This window comes from Lissotriton vulgaris, chromosome 6 (assembly GCF_964263255.1).
Source record: "Lissotriton vulgaris chromosome 6, aLisVul1.2, whole genome shotgun sequence".
Taxonomy (NCBI): domain Eukaryota; kingdom Metazoa; phylum Chordata; class Amphibia; order Caudata; family Salamandridae; genus Lissotriton; species Lissotriton vulgaris.
The window spans coordinates 1,566,912,563-1,566,926,430 of NC_141694.1; the positions used below are offsets into that span (position 1 = coordinate 1,566,912,563).

Genomic DNA, 13,868 nt, shown 5'->3' on the forward strand with positions numbered 1-13,868 from the left:
AGTCCACCCTCAAGGTCGCCACCCACGCAGACGACATCCTGAACATCGTCAAACACCTGCACTTCCGGATTCACACCGACCCTAACACCACCCTCAGAGGAACACTCACCTACAGACCCCCCGGACCCCAGGCTCAGTTCAGCGACTCCTTCGCCGACCTTGCCAGCACCCACGCACTCACCTCCACGGACTACATCCTCCTTGGGGACCTGAATTTCCACCTCGAGAACAACAACGACGCCAACTCCGCCACCCTGATCGACAACCTCAGCCTCAAACAACTCGTCTCTGCACCCACCCATGCCACCGGCCACAAGCTGGACCCCGTCTTCTCCACAGTCACCCACGTCGCCTCCAACCACACCACCGAACTCCACTGGACCGACCACCGCTGCATCCATTTCACCTTAAAGAAACCAACCACACACCACTGCGCCCAACAGCTACCTCGCCGCTGCTGGAGCAAAGTCACCGAGGATCAGCTGATCACCACCCTCGCCCAAAACCCACCCACCGACCCCACCAACCCAGACACCGCAGCCTCAGTCAGTAGATCGATGACTGCGCCAACACCCTTGCCCCACTCAAGAAACCCTCCAACAACCATGCCAGCAAGAGAGCCACCTGATTCACCAACGAGCTGCAGACCTCCAAACGCACATACTGGAAACTGGAGAAGATATGGCTCCACAAGTGCACTCCGGACAACCACGCAGCCCACAAAGACGCCACCCGCATTCTTTCAAAGACCGCCTGGATAACAACGCACACGACAGCAAAGAGCTCTACAGCATCGTAAAGGAACTCTACAACCTCAGCGCCAACACCAACAACATACCGCCCTCACAAGAACTGTGCAACTCACTAGCCATCTTCTTCCACCGCAAGATCGCTGACATCCATGACACCTTCAACACCATGACTGCCCAGAGTACGCCAGACCCCACCTACCCTGTGAACACCACCAGCGCCAACCGCCCGACCTTCTGGTCCAACGACAACGAGATATGCAAGGTCAGGAACTCCATCCACACAGGATCTCCGTCAGACCCGTGCCCACACCACGTATTCAACCAAGCAGACGCAGCCTTTGCACGCCAACTACGGAAGGTCATCAACATCTCCTTCGAAACAGTGACATTCCCAGAAAGCTGGAAACATGACGAAATCAACACCCTCCTCAAGAAGCCCAAGGCGGACCCCAAGAACTTCCGGCCCATCTCCCTGCTCCCGTTCCCGGCAAAGGTCATCGAGAAAATCGTCAACATGCAACTGGCCCGCCACCTGGAAGACAACATCTTGGACCCTTCCCAGTCCGGGTTCAGATGAAACCACAGCACCAACACAGCCGTCATCGACGCCACAGACAACGTGAGGCGCCAACTAGACAACGGCGAAACATCAGCCCTCATCCTCCTGGACCTGTCAGCCACCTTCGACACGGTCTGCCATCGCACTCTAAAGACCCGCCTCCTAGAAGCAGGAATCCAAGAGAAGGCCCTTGACTGGACCATGTCTTTCCTCTCCGGCAGAACTCAGAGCGTCCGTCTCTCGCCCTTCTGAACCCAAGCCACCGACATCATCTGCGGCGTCCCCCAGGGCTCATCCCTCAGCCCGACGCTGTTCAATATCTACATGGCCCCCCTCGCACAAGTGGCCCGCCAACATGACCTTAACATCATCTCCTAAGCCGATGACACCCAGCTCATCCTCTCCCTCGCCAAGAACCCGCACACCGCCAAAACCAACCTCCATGAGGGAATGAAGGCCCTCGCCGACTGGATGAGCAACAGCCGTCTGAAGCTTAACTCGGACAAGACTGGAGGTACTCATCCTCGGACCCACCCCTTCAGCCTGGGACGACTCCTGGTGGCCGACCACACTGGGAACAGCACCAACACCCACCGACCATGCACGTAACCTATGATTCATCCTCAACTCCTCCCTCTCCATGTCTAAACAGGTCAACGTCGTCTCCTCCTGCTACAACACCCTCCGCATGCTCCGCAGGATCTACAAGTGGATCCCGACCGAAACAAGAACGGTGACACAGGCCCTCGTCAGCAGCAGACTGGACTAGGGCAACGCACTCTACGCAGGAATCCCAGCCAAACACCTACGACGACTACAACGCATCCAAAACGCCTCCGCCCGACTGATCGTCAACGTCCCCCGCCGCAGCCACATCACCCCCCTCCTGAGAGTCCTCACTGGCTCCCCATCGACAAGAGGATCACCTTCAAGCTCCTCACCCATGCACACAAAGCGCTCCCCAATGCCGAACCAGCCATCCTGAACTGCAGACTCCGCTTCTACACCCCCACCCGCCAGCCTTGCCCTCGCCACTGTCCCCCGCATCCAACGTACAACCTCCGGTGGCAGATCCTTCTCCTACCTCGCCACCAAGACCTGGAACACCCTCCCTACCCGCCTACGGCAAACCCAAGACCTACTTGCCTTCAGAAGACTCCTCAAGACCTGGCTCTTCGACCAGTAGCTGCACCCCCTCCCCTCAGCGCCTTGAGACCCTCACGGGTAAGTAGCGCGCTTTACAAGTACTCTGATTGTTTGATTGTAACCTTCATTTTTAGTCTCCCGTTTTTCTATGTATTGTTTTTTGTGTTCCACTGTTCTTTTGTAATGTAACTGGCTCTATTGTACAGCACAACTAGTTTTTTTGCAATGTTTTATTGTGTTCCACACTTCTTTTGTAATGTTCAGTAAATCTTTATTTCGACGATTAAAAACCATCATAAAAATACATTACACAATAAAAATTCCATTAAATTACATTTCTGAACTTTTAACAAATTAAAAACTGTAGGGAGGAGAAAATACAATTCATAGGGGAGATAATCATTATCTACAATGGTTGGTTAATTTCTTGTGTTTCTCAGTCTTACAGCTACTTTTTAAAAACTTGAAAAAAGAGCATAAGGTGTGCATATCACTAGTTTTCTGTAAGAAAAACAGTGCAGCTCTTGCATGGCGAAGTTTCAGTTTCCTAAGGATGTCAACCAAAAATAAACGCCTAGGATTTCGATAAAATGAACATAAAAGTACAAAATGAAGGGTGTCCTGCGGAGACCTATTGTCCAGCCGCAGGCACCCTTCTGCTCAATCGTTACAGTAAAACTAGAGGGATAAGCTAAAATATTAGGTAACAGATTAAGCCTAAAACGGCACATTAAAAATCTATCATGCTGGCTATACATCAGAAACAGATAGGGTTCCATTCCCACCCCATTTCTCACTAAACCATGAGCTGCTATTGATCTGTTTACGGGTCCAAGACCACGCCTAACAGTTTCACATTTTTCTAGAAGCAACTTTTTGACCCTTAATTTACAACTGCTAGAAATCAAGGAAGGGTCACTAAAGAGGTGATCCTGGTCTATATTCTCTAAGGAGCATTTGACATATTTTAACCAGGGAATTTGTAACCCCTTATCCCTTTGGAGACAGTCTGTGACAATTTCCCTGCTCAGTGATGCCTCTGGATAGGTCCAAATTCTAATTAATGCTGTAATTGGCCTCAGCTTGACATAATCTGAAATATATGGCATCCCAAGTTCTGCATGAGCAATTTCGGCAGAAATTGAGTGTGGGATTTTCAGGATTCTGCGGAGAAATTGGTCTTCCTCTACTTGTAGTTGTTTGCAGTCCCTGAAGCCCCACACCTCCGCACCATACAAGGCCTTTGCCATACTAATTGAACCATATAGAGTCATTATTTGTTCGGGGCACCATCGTCCCAGCCTACGAGCAAAGCTTAATATTGCACCATTCGAAGAGACCAGCTTGGTAAAATGTTCCTGGACCAGTTGGCTAAATTTCACCATCAAATAGAAGGCCCAGATAGGGAAAAGGGTTTACTTTATCCAAGGTGTGTGTCCCGATTTTAAAAACAAACTTATTTGCAGGTTTTTTGCCAGCCACCATAACAAAGGATTTATTCAGATTTACAGATAGATCTAAGTCTGCCATGAACTTGACAAATCCGTCCACCCCTCGGTGTTCGAGCAAGCAGGACCGCGTCGTCCGCGTACAGTAGTACTGGGATTTGACGCAGTCCTACTTTGGGGCAGTCCACAGCTAGGGAGATGAGGGCACTCTCTAAGGCGTTGATATAGAGTGAAAAAAGGAAAGGAGCGAGAATGCACCCTTGCCTTACTCCTCCTGAGCATAAAAATAGGTCAGTACGCCCCCCCTCTGGGCTAAAATGGACCCTGGCAGTGGAGTTCCAGCGCAACTCTTTTAAGAGGTTTATCAGCCCCACATCTATGAATATCTTGTGCATCATGGCCCACAGTTTGTTCCTATTCACATTGTCAAAGGCCGCAGCCAGGTCCATGAATTCCATGTAAACCATGCCCTTGCTGGCTTTTGTTTATTTGGCAGTTAGCAAGTACAGATTCAGACACAGGTCACTGGTTGATTTGCCGGCTCTGAACCCGTGCTGTATGTCAACTATAGTTCGGTGCTGCTCTGTCCACTCCATAAGCCGATTCAGAATCACTCGGCCTAGGCTTTTGGACGAGACATCAATAAGCGAAATCGGCCTGTAACATTTTGGATAATCCCTATCCCCTTTCTTAAAAATGGGTATGATCAATGCAGTTGACCAAGAGCGTGGTAGACCTGATTTAATAGCCGCGTTTAAGACCCTGGTTAGAATTGGGGCCCAGAGGTCTATATTACTTCTATATAGATCTTGTGGGGTACCATCTGGCCCTGGGGCTTTGTTCGGGGTCAAACCTTGGATCGCCTTTGTTATCTCCTCTACTGCGAGGTCTATTGCAGCACTCCGGGTAACCTCCCAACCCCCTTCTTGGATCGCTAACTTTGAGTTATTGTAAAGACCCTCAAAGTGAGCAACCCATTGCTCTGGCAGGATATTGGTGCTAATCACCGGGGCAGAGTTATCTTGAAAGCAGGGTCTATTTACAATTTACATCTTTTGTAATGTAACTGGCTCTATTGTACAGCGCTCTGACACCTTCGGGTAATGTCTGCGCTTTATAAAAATGCACAAATAAATAAAAAACAAATAAATGCGCTGTTGATCCTTTGCCTAACTAGAACCCTCCCTGTGGAACTCTCTTTCCATTTCTCTATGTATATAAACGGCTTATGAGAATTTTCATAAATGTCTGAAAACTTGGTTGTTCAACTTGTAGCTCCTTTTCTTCTCCCCTCCTTTCCTCTCGGGCTGACACCGGGAAACCCCTTGGGGTAGCTGCGAGTCTTATAAACTTAAATAACATATACCACACCAGGCCTTAGCAGATTATTAAAAAAATGCATATACGTGTCAGGTAATTTTCCCTAGGAAAGGTTGCAACCCTAGTGCCCCGTGACATGCTAACTTTAGTGGACACAACAGCAACAAGAACTCCTTCCTACTCTCTCACAGCCTTTGGACCGTCAGATTCCCCAGCTAACCAAACCCCGAGTACGTTTTCGCCAAAACAACTAGGCACTTGACATCAAACAGATCCATTTCTGAGTGGCACCGCAATCGTTTGCTTGCAATGGCCGAATCGTTAGCGAACTACCACCAGAAATAGGATATGACGTACCTAAGATCACGTGAGGTACGTCGCTGGCATGGGTCTTTCTCTAATATTACCTACCCCCCTCACCCGACCCGTCCAGTAGTTTTACAGAAGAACTTACATTTCGTAGAGGGATTAACTAGTACGCTCTTTCTTCTACCATTAAGAGAAGCAGCACAATCGTGTAATGAACTTGACCGACTTTGAAAAGAAAGGAAGCAAAATAAGACTACAGAACAATATGTAAATGAAGATCATGTAGATAAATCATGGGTCATAATAATATTTACGAAAAATACGGGGTACATTTTTGGTGAAAATCCTACTCAATCCTGGTAAGTAACATTAATACAGTTTCTAATACTACGCGCATCATCGATTAAGTCTGTCCTTCTCCGGCTTTGGAGTAACATTTTGAAAATACAAGATGGCCGCCTAGTTTGAGTATTTACTGGCCAATCGTAAAGATGGACTCGCTATGCCAAGTAATCTAGAAAAGTCACATTACCAACTATATTCTGATAACTAACCTCCAAATAAAAATATCCAGAATAATTTTAAAATTCATTGCATATGATCGCAATTCACAAACCCTAGTGCTATTTAACCTGATTGCTAGATTTACGTGTTTGTCATTTTACTCCAGTTGGTGCTGCAGTATCCCCAACACCATATTTTTGTTGCAAATAGCATTTAGTTTTGTCATGCCCATGTCTTTCTAATCAGCATTAAATTGCATTGTTGTCCTTCTTCCCTTTCAGTGCAGAAGACGTCTTGTTGTAGCCCTCCAGCACCTGCAAAGCTCTCGGGCAAGTACAAAGGGCAGGAGAGGGTGGGGTTTTCTTACTAGTTGTCTTTGTTTTATGCAATTTTATATAGCGCGGCTTTGCCCTAATGTGTCAAAGCGCTTCACAATAGGAACAGTAGTGAAACATGAGCAACAATTCCAAGTCAGCATGTTACAAGAGCAAACGTGGAGAAGTGTGGCTCAATGGTTAGAGCGGCAGACCTTGATGCAGAGCGCTGGCCAGGGACCAGGGTTCAATTCCCGCCTCGGCGGGATCGGGCTTAAATTCCTCTGACCGGATATTCTCGCCTCAGTGCCGAATCTAAGCATGGGCCCCACGCTGCAACTCTGGGCAATAGCTTGCTTAGTCTCCACAACAGCCCCCGATACGCAAGGGATGCCTGGTCTCACCATGGGATGCCCAGGAGTGGTCACCTCACAAGGAAAAGCCAGGAGGGGTTCCCTTGTGGTAGGAGTACAAGCGCCGGGATGCTTACGGGTTACTGTTCGCGCTATAGAAATACAACACATTTACATTTACGTTACATAAGGCAATAGTGACAACCCATGTCAAAAAGGAAGATCATCCTGGAGTCATTCTGGACTCATCTGATGATTACAGTCAGGCTATCCCTGCAATTATCAGGGGAAGTCATCCCAAGCCATCCAGAAGTATGCCTGTAGGACGAAAAATGTAAATGTGATGACGAACCTAGACTCATCACAAAAACTACAGTAGGATGGTGTTCTGATGACTACTACTGGCAGGGAGTCATTACCTTTTACAACTCCACGAATACTAATTGACAACTTCAGGATGAGTGAGAATTACTCCAGGATGGGTTCTAGCTAATTTAAGGATGACTGTCAAATATTCCAGGATGATCCTATAACCGCTCCAGGGTGGAAGTGGATTACTCTGGAATGATCCCATGACAATTTCTGGATGAGTGTGGATTATTCCTGGATGATCCTAAGACAGCTTCAGGATGGCTATTAATTACATCAGAATGGCCCCATTATATTTTCAGAAAGAGTGTTGATTACTCTAGGATGACGGGGTGAAAGGGAGGCATGTTTTTGTCCTTTATATTTGGATTTAAACGGGGACTCCCAAGACAAGTTCATTTTCACGGTCTGATGCGTCATTTTTAGTTGTGGATTTTTGATAACTGACACTAGCCATCCCTGCTAAAAGGGCCAGGTTTTCAAGTTTCTGCAAACTTATCCGCGATCTTGCATCACCAGGCTGATAAGTTGTGCTTTCAGCATGAGCTTTGTTACCAACTCTTATATAATCCAGTCCACTCTGCTTAGCTTTTTTGTCCTTCCATCTTTTCTCTGCAATTTCTTCCTCTTGTAGTTCGCGTAACCCCCTCTTAAGTCTACCAGCGCTTCCCTGATTTCCACAGTCCATTAACATCTGCTTTTCCTCCAGTGCCCTTTGAAGTAACACCTGTTTAGACCCTCTGTTGTGGCAGAATAGCTTGCAATTAGCTCTTGAAAAATATCCTGAATCATTAGACACCATTTCTTCACTAAAAAAAAAAGCAAGAGAAAAAAAAATGTTTACATATAAACTTCAAAACAGATAAAAACACATTGACCACTTGCAATATATATTCATGCTCTAGGCATAATATATAAATAAAGAGGTATTGATAATAAAGGACATATGTACAATCTATCCATAACCTAGTAAGTAAGTTTTCCTTAATAGACAGTACACATTGTAAGCCTTAACTTGAACCTCCTGAAAAAAGTTGCCTAAATAAAATAGTTTATCCAAAAATGGCTGCCTTATAGTAGTTCCACAAGTTAAACGTTTCAGTCCTTTTCATAAGTGTTACATTTGTCTCTGGAGAGCAATCCAAGGCATATGTGGGGACATGCAGGTTTATCTTTACTGTCCATTATTGGATTAATTAATCACAAATGTAGGTTTTTACTGAAACAGGTTGGTAATTCGTACCGTTATCCTGCAGTTGCAAACTTATTATAAAGGTTTACTTATTGTGCTTACCAGATGATTGGAACAGAATCATAGCTTTAAAATCTCTCTCTTCGGTGATAGGCCGACCAGCTTCATCTAGATTTTCGACCAGCCATTTACAAAGAACTTCCCCGGGATTGTCCAAAAGCAGGAAGTCACCATCTTTTCGAACACACACAGAATGATCGCAAGTGAAAAACAGGACGTTGAATGAAACCATGATTATGTCCTGCTAGATATAAAAATCAGGAATTAAGTTTGTGTGTGGTTTAAGTTTCAGAGGTAAAATACAAAGCATATCAGACTGATTAACAGATTTAATTGGAGAAAAGCACCCCAAAAAGTACACTGACCTGGTGTAATTTCTATCTAATATGCCTAGATTTTGGACTACAAAGAAGTGTTTGGGCATGCACTGAAGGCCATTGAGGAAATTACCTAATAATCAACTTTATTTTTGGAGAGCCAGAGCGTATGCTTAGGTCTTGCTGCTCAGGGCAAATAGTAATAGCAAAGTAGAGGCATTATGAGAGAAATAGAATAACTATCAATAAGTGAACTTTCACACTGGGGTTTGTGACGGGAAATCAAGTTACCTATCCCCACAGATGCATAGGGAGCCAGATGCCTGCTACCCTCTGCCCACCGGCACTCCCAACATGAAAGGACAAACGTTAAAAATGCAATAGGTTTCCCCTTTTATTAAGCTAAAGGAATTAGCTTTGCTATTAGTATTGTACGTTATTTGTGCAATATGTAATGGCTTAATAAATTAAACAAAAAGGCATTACAATGGCAAATACATAAAGCAAAAGCATTGGCATATAAGTGTTTTGCCAGAGGTGTTTGGAAGTTTGGTAAGAGATGCAATTTAACATAAAGGGATCCCATACCGCATTGACACATGCAGTACCCGCAGTTCAAACGAGAAGAGGGCATGGGGAAACCTCTTATAAGATCTCAATCAATGGGGAAGGCACGCGTTACTGCAACTTGTGCGTGCTTTCACCATATAAATATTTAACACATGATCCGAGGCAGTTGAATGCTAGAAGCAAGAGAGAAAGAGAGCGAGTTGGAGATGTAACAAGACCGGCTTCATTTTTACAGAGATCTTAGCGGTCATGGTAAGTTAGCGCAAACAGTGAATACGTAATTGGCCCTGTCTCAATAATATATACAAACTAGTTAAAAACATTGCATGCACATGGAACGAAATCAGAATGATAGGCAGTTTTGCGAAAGTAGATATTGCAAGATGTCGGACTACTTTTCCTAAATAGGGGGTAAACCTCAATCGCCACAGGCAACCAGCCCTTTCAATTACACAAATAGCAAACAAAATAAGGAACCAGCATTACAACGGCTAAGTTATTTGAAGCATTTATCCTTATGCTTTGAAACGCATCCATAAAAACTGCCAGTGCCAGTGTTTTAGAAGATATGCTGCTCTGCACACTACACAACTTGGGTAACGTGACCAGGATTCAACAATAGAGCACACATTCATTTAGTAATGAAAGCTCACTACAAGTTGCAAGGACACAAGTAATGCTCAACAATATACAGTATTCACACAAATAAATGCGTTTAGCCTTCTTTGATGGAACCGTTTTCGATCTACTGAAAAGTTGTCAATTTGGTCGAGAATCTAGAATACACGCAGGTGCACTTGGTTCCAACATGGGACCTACAATACACGGGCAGTAATTTATTTTTCCTTACGGCGAAGAACTTGCTGTAAAACACATTTTATAGGCTTCTTGCAATTTTCCACAACTTACACAGGAACGCACTACGTCACACATACACAAAAATACACATGCTCAAACACAAAAGGTGCAAATTAAACAAGCAGGCAGGCTGATACAGAAACATCAAACACAGATAATGCACACACATGGCAACGCAGGCATTCATTATAACACGGACGAAGCACACACGCAAGGAGCTGCGTCTGAATTTGGCCCCTTAATGAAAACTCGTGCTTTCCGATTAATGAGGAAGCTGGTCTGGGACGGAAATTGAGCAGCTGGGACCGAGAGCGGAGGATCGACGCTGCTCTTTTTTAATAAAGGCAGCGCTATGCATAGGGAGCTCTGACCCAGGATGGCGCGTGCAGATATAGCGTGGAGCTTGCCCCGATGGACTAACATCAAACCCCTGGTAGCAGCTGCAGCACTTCCCTGAGTATGCGCTGGAATCGATGAAGGAAGTGGAGTTGGAAAATCCATCTGTCCCTTTTATGGCCATTGCACTCACGGCGGTCTTCGAGCTTGCCGCAGAACAATGACGTCACTTTTGGCGCTCCCGGATGTGTGTATGCTTTTGCAAGAGGAATCCTCCGCCTTCAGGTATATGCGAAGAGAGCTGCTCTCTATTGAGGACCTGCGGTTCGAGTCCCAGCCAGCCGGCAGACTGTTGGTTTACAGTAGGTGATTTTGGCATTGTGTTCGAGGCAGCTGTGCTTTTTAAAAATGCATTTTAGTATTGTGATGGAGTGAATTCGGCAGTCACCATGACGACAAAGCTTGTTTTCCTTTGCAAGATCTATTCCTCGGGCCTTGAGCAGGTCTGTCCGCAGTTGTTTAATTAGTCTAACAATCGGATTCCACTAAACTACGAGGCAGATTTACAAGAACCGTGCGCCACTTTTGCGTCACTTTTCCCATGTTAAAAGTGGCGCAAAAGTGTCGCAAGGGGCTTGTAAATCTGCCCCTATGTGTTTATGGAAATACTCTATGAAGGAAGTGCAGCCTGGGGGTACAGAAAGTATCATTTGCAATCGCAGCAGTGCTTCCCGGCATTCTGCATTCATAAACAGTTTGGGGGTTTGTAGGGCTTTTGGATTTTAGGGCGTACTTGGTCATTTTAAGGTTGAGGGTGGGTTTGGGTTTTGGGGGGCCAGGTGTAATTTAAGGGTTTAGAAGAGCATGTTTGGGTTTGGGGTGCAAGGGTTAATTTTAGGGTTTAGGGTGTGTTTGGGTTTTAGGGTACAAGGGTTAATATTAGGGTTTAGGGTGTGTTTGGTGTGCAAGGGTTAATTTTGGGTTCAGGGTGTGTTTGGGTTTTGGGGTGCCAAGGTTAATTTTAGGGTTTAGGGTGTGTTTGGGGTGCAAGGGTTAATTTGGGTTTTGAGGGTGTGTTTGGGTTTTGGGGTGCCAGGGTTAATTTTAAGGTTTAGGGTGTGTTTTGGTTTTGGGGTGAAAGGGTTAATTTGGGGGTTCATGGTGTGTTTGGCTTTTGGGGTGCCAGGGTTAATTTTAGGGTTTAGGGTGTGTTTGGTGTTTTGTTGGGTGCAAGGGTTAATTTTGGGGTTCAGGGTGTGTTTGGGTTTTGGGGCTCCCAGCTGCAGGAGGTCAGACGTTTGTCTGCAATTCATTGTGCAATTATCCAACAGTTTGCATTTTTCTGGAAAACTGAAACCTAAGTGGTGGACGTGCTCTTTAAATTGACAAGCAATTCCTGTTAAAATCACCAGACGAAAAAACATCTTGTTGAAAACACAATAGTACATTTGAAGTATTCAGATGCTTATTTTCAAATCACCCCAAAGTAATCAGGAACAATGTCATCTTGTGAAGTTATCGGAGAGTCATTTACAAGTCATCCTCAGATCATCAGGAATAATGACACCTGAAGTCAGCAGATACTAATTTTCAAGTCATCCTTAACCGCATGCGCGCTAGCAGTTTTCCCGCTGAGCGCTGTGATTTTAAAAATCCCGCGTTACGTGACAAGGTCAACTCGTCACACGCACAGCGCAGGTAACGCCCATGACGAGTTGACCTTGTCACACGCATCGAAGGGGTTAAATCATCACGAATAATGACACCTACTAAAGTCATCAGATACTCATTTTCAAGTCATCCTCAAATCATCAGGCTGAGCTTCTGCAGCTTGCTGATGACTTCAAGAGCTTGATGATGTCTGATGACATGTAAATGACTTCTAAGGTAGTTGGATGATCATCCAATGACTCTGGGATAGCTTCTAAAGTAATCCTGTTTGACCTGGGAAATTGTGAGTGTATCAATAGCAAACAAAATACAAGAGGTAGCAAACGATACGTTACTAGAGGAAAAAAGTGACGTGTGTATGTTACAAAAGTGTACAAAGTACAACCAGAGGTATAATACTGCATTAAATGGCTGCTACTCAAAGCATGAACAAACGTTAAGTTACATGAAGCAATGGTGGTAATTGTGCATGTATCAAAAGCAAACAAAATACAAGAGGTAGCAAACGATACATTTCAAGAGGGAAAGTGACGTGTGCATGTTATACAGGAGTACACAATACAAGTAGAAGTATAATACTGCAATAAATGGCAGACTCTCAAACCACAAGAACACATTCCGGAGGCACTTCTATAGTCATGTAGAACAGAATTTCCTATAAAGGAGGGACTTCCTTCAGATAATAGAGAGGGCATGAATTACATTTGGAACTGTCTTTGAAGGAGGAGAGCTTTGAGGTCAGTTTTGAAGGCCTGGGAAGAAGTGGTGGTCCGGAGCTGAGGCGGAAGTGAGTTCTAGATTCTCACCACGTTGCCTGAAAAGGATTGGGCCATCAACCTTTCCTTCTTGAAAGTGAGAGGTTCAAGCAATAGTTTTTCCGCATTAAGAGATGGTCTAGAGCCTCCAGAGAGTTTCAGTTTATTCGCCAGGTAGCGAGAAGAGGAGGAGTACAAGGCTTTGTGGGTGATACAGGCAGTCTTGTAGATAGATAGATCTTGTCTCGATGGGAAGCCAACGGAGGGTGGATAAGATGGGTATGATGTGGTCGCTTCTTTTAGCCCCATATATGAAATGAGCTGCTGAATGGAGAACAGATTTAAGGGTGGGACAGGTGGGATTTGGGGAGGCCAGTAAGAATAGAGTTGCAGTAGTCCAGTCTGGAGAGAACCAGCGGTTGGACCAGGGTTTTAAGGTCATGCTCCGGGAAGAAGCGCCAAATCCCCCAAAGAAGGCACAGTTGGTATTGAGCAGACTTTGCAATGGAATTAATGTGGGAGAGTAGATTGAGTTTTGTGTCGAGTATGACACCACGGGATTTTGCGCTGTCGACAATGATGGGTTTATTGTTAACTAGATTCATCTGATACATCCATGATTGAACCGTGGGAGGAGAAAGTGAGGAGGAGACGAGGAGGAATTCAGTTTTAGAGGGATTCAGAATCAGTTGATGAGTTAACATCCAGTTTTGAATGGAGTTGAGAGTAGAGCTTAGGATGGAGAGATTGCGAGTGGAGGCAACCTTGAGGTAGTTTTGAGTGTCGTCCGCATAGAGATGATAGTGGATCCCGGATTTACTTAGGAGATTTCCCAATGGTTCCAAATAGAGATTGAACAATGTGGTTGCAAATATAGAGCCGTGAGGAACACCTTGACCTACCGCCAAAGGAGATGAAAGACTATTCACTATTTTGATCATTTGAGATCTATCAGAGAGGAAAGCAGCAAACCATTTAAGCACATTGCCCTCCATGCCCATTCTCTGTTAAAGAGTGTTAAGGAGAGTGTTGTGA

General features: G+C 45.2%; 1 protein-coding gene across 2 annotated transcripts in view; it reads left to right on the plus strand.

Moving 5' to 3' along the window:
- The first annotated feature begins 10,615 nt into the window (after positions 1-10,615).
- Positions 10,616-13,868, plus strand: part of ASB3 (ankyrin repeat and SOCS box containing 3) — a 404,583-nt gene continuing 401,330 nt past the window's right edge. Inside the window, exon 1 of one of the 2 annotated variants that reach the window (XM_086927737.1) lies at positions 10,616-10,769. The gene's annotated coding sequence lies outside the window, so the exon portion shown is untranslated. Of the gene's footprint in view, positions 10,774-13,868 lie in introns of both variants that reach the window. The other variant, XM_086927738.1, reaches the window with a different exon arrangement.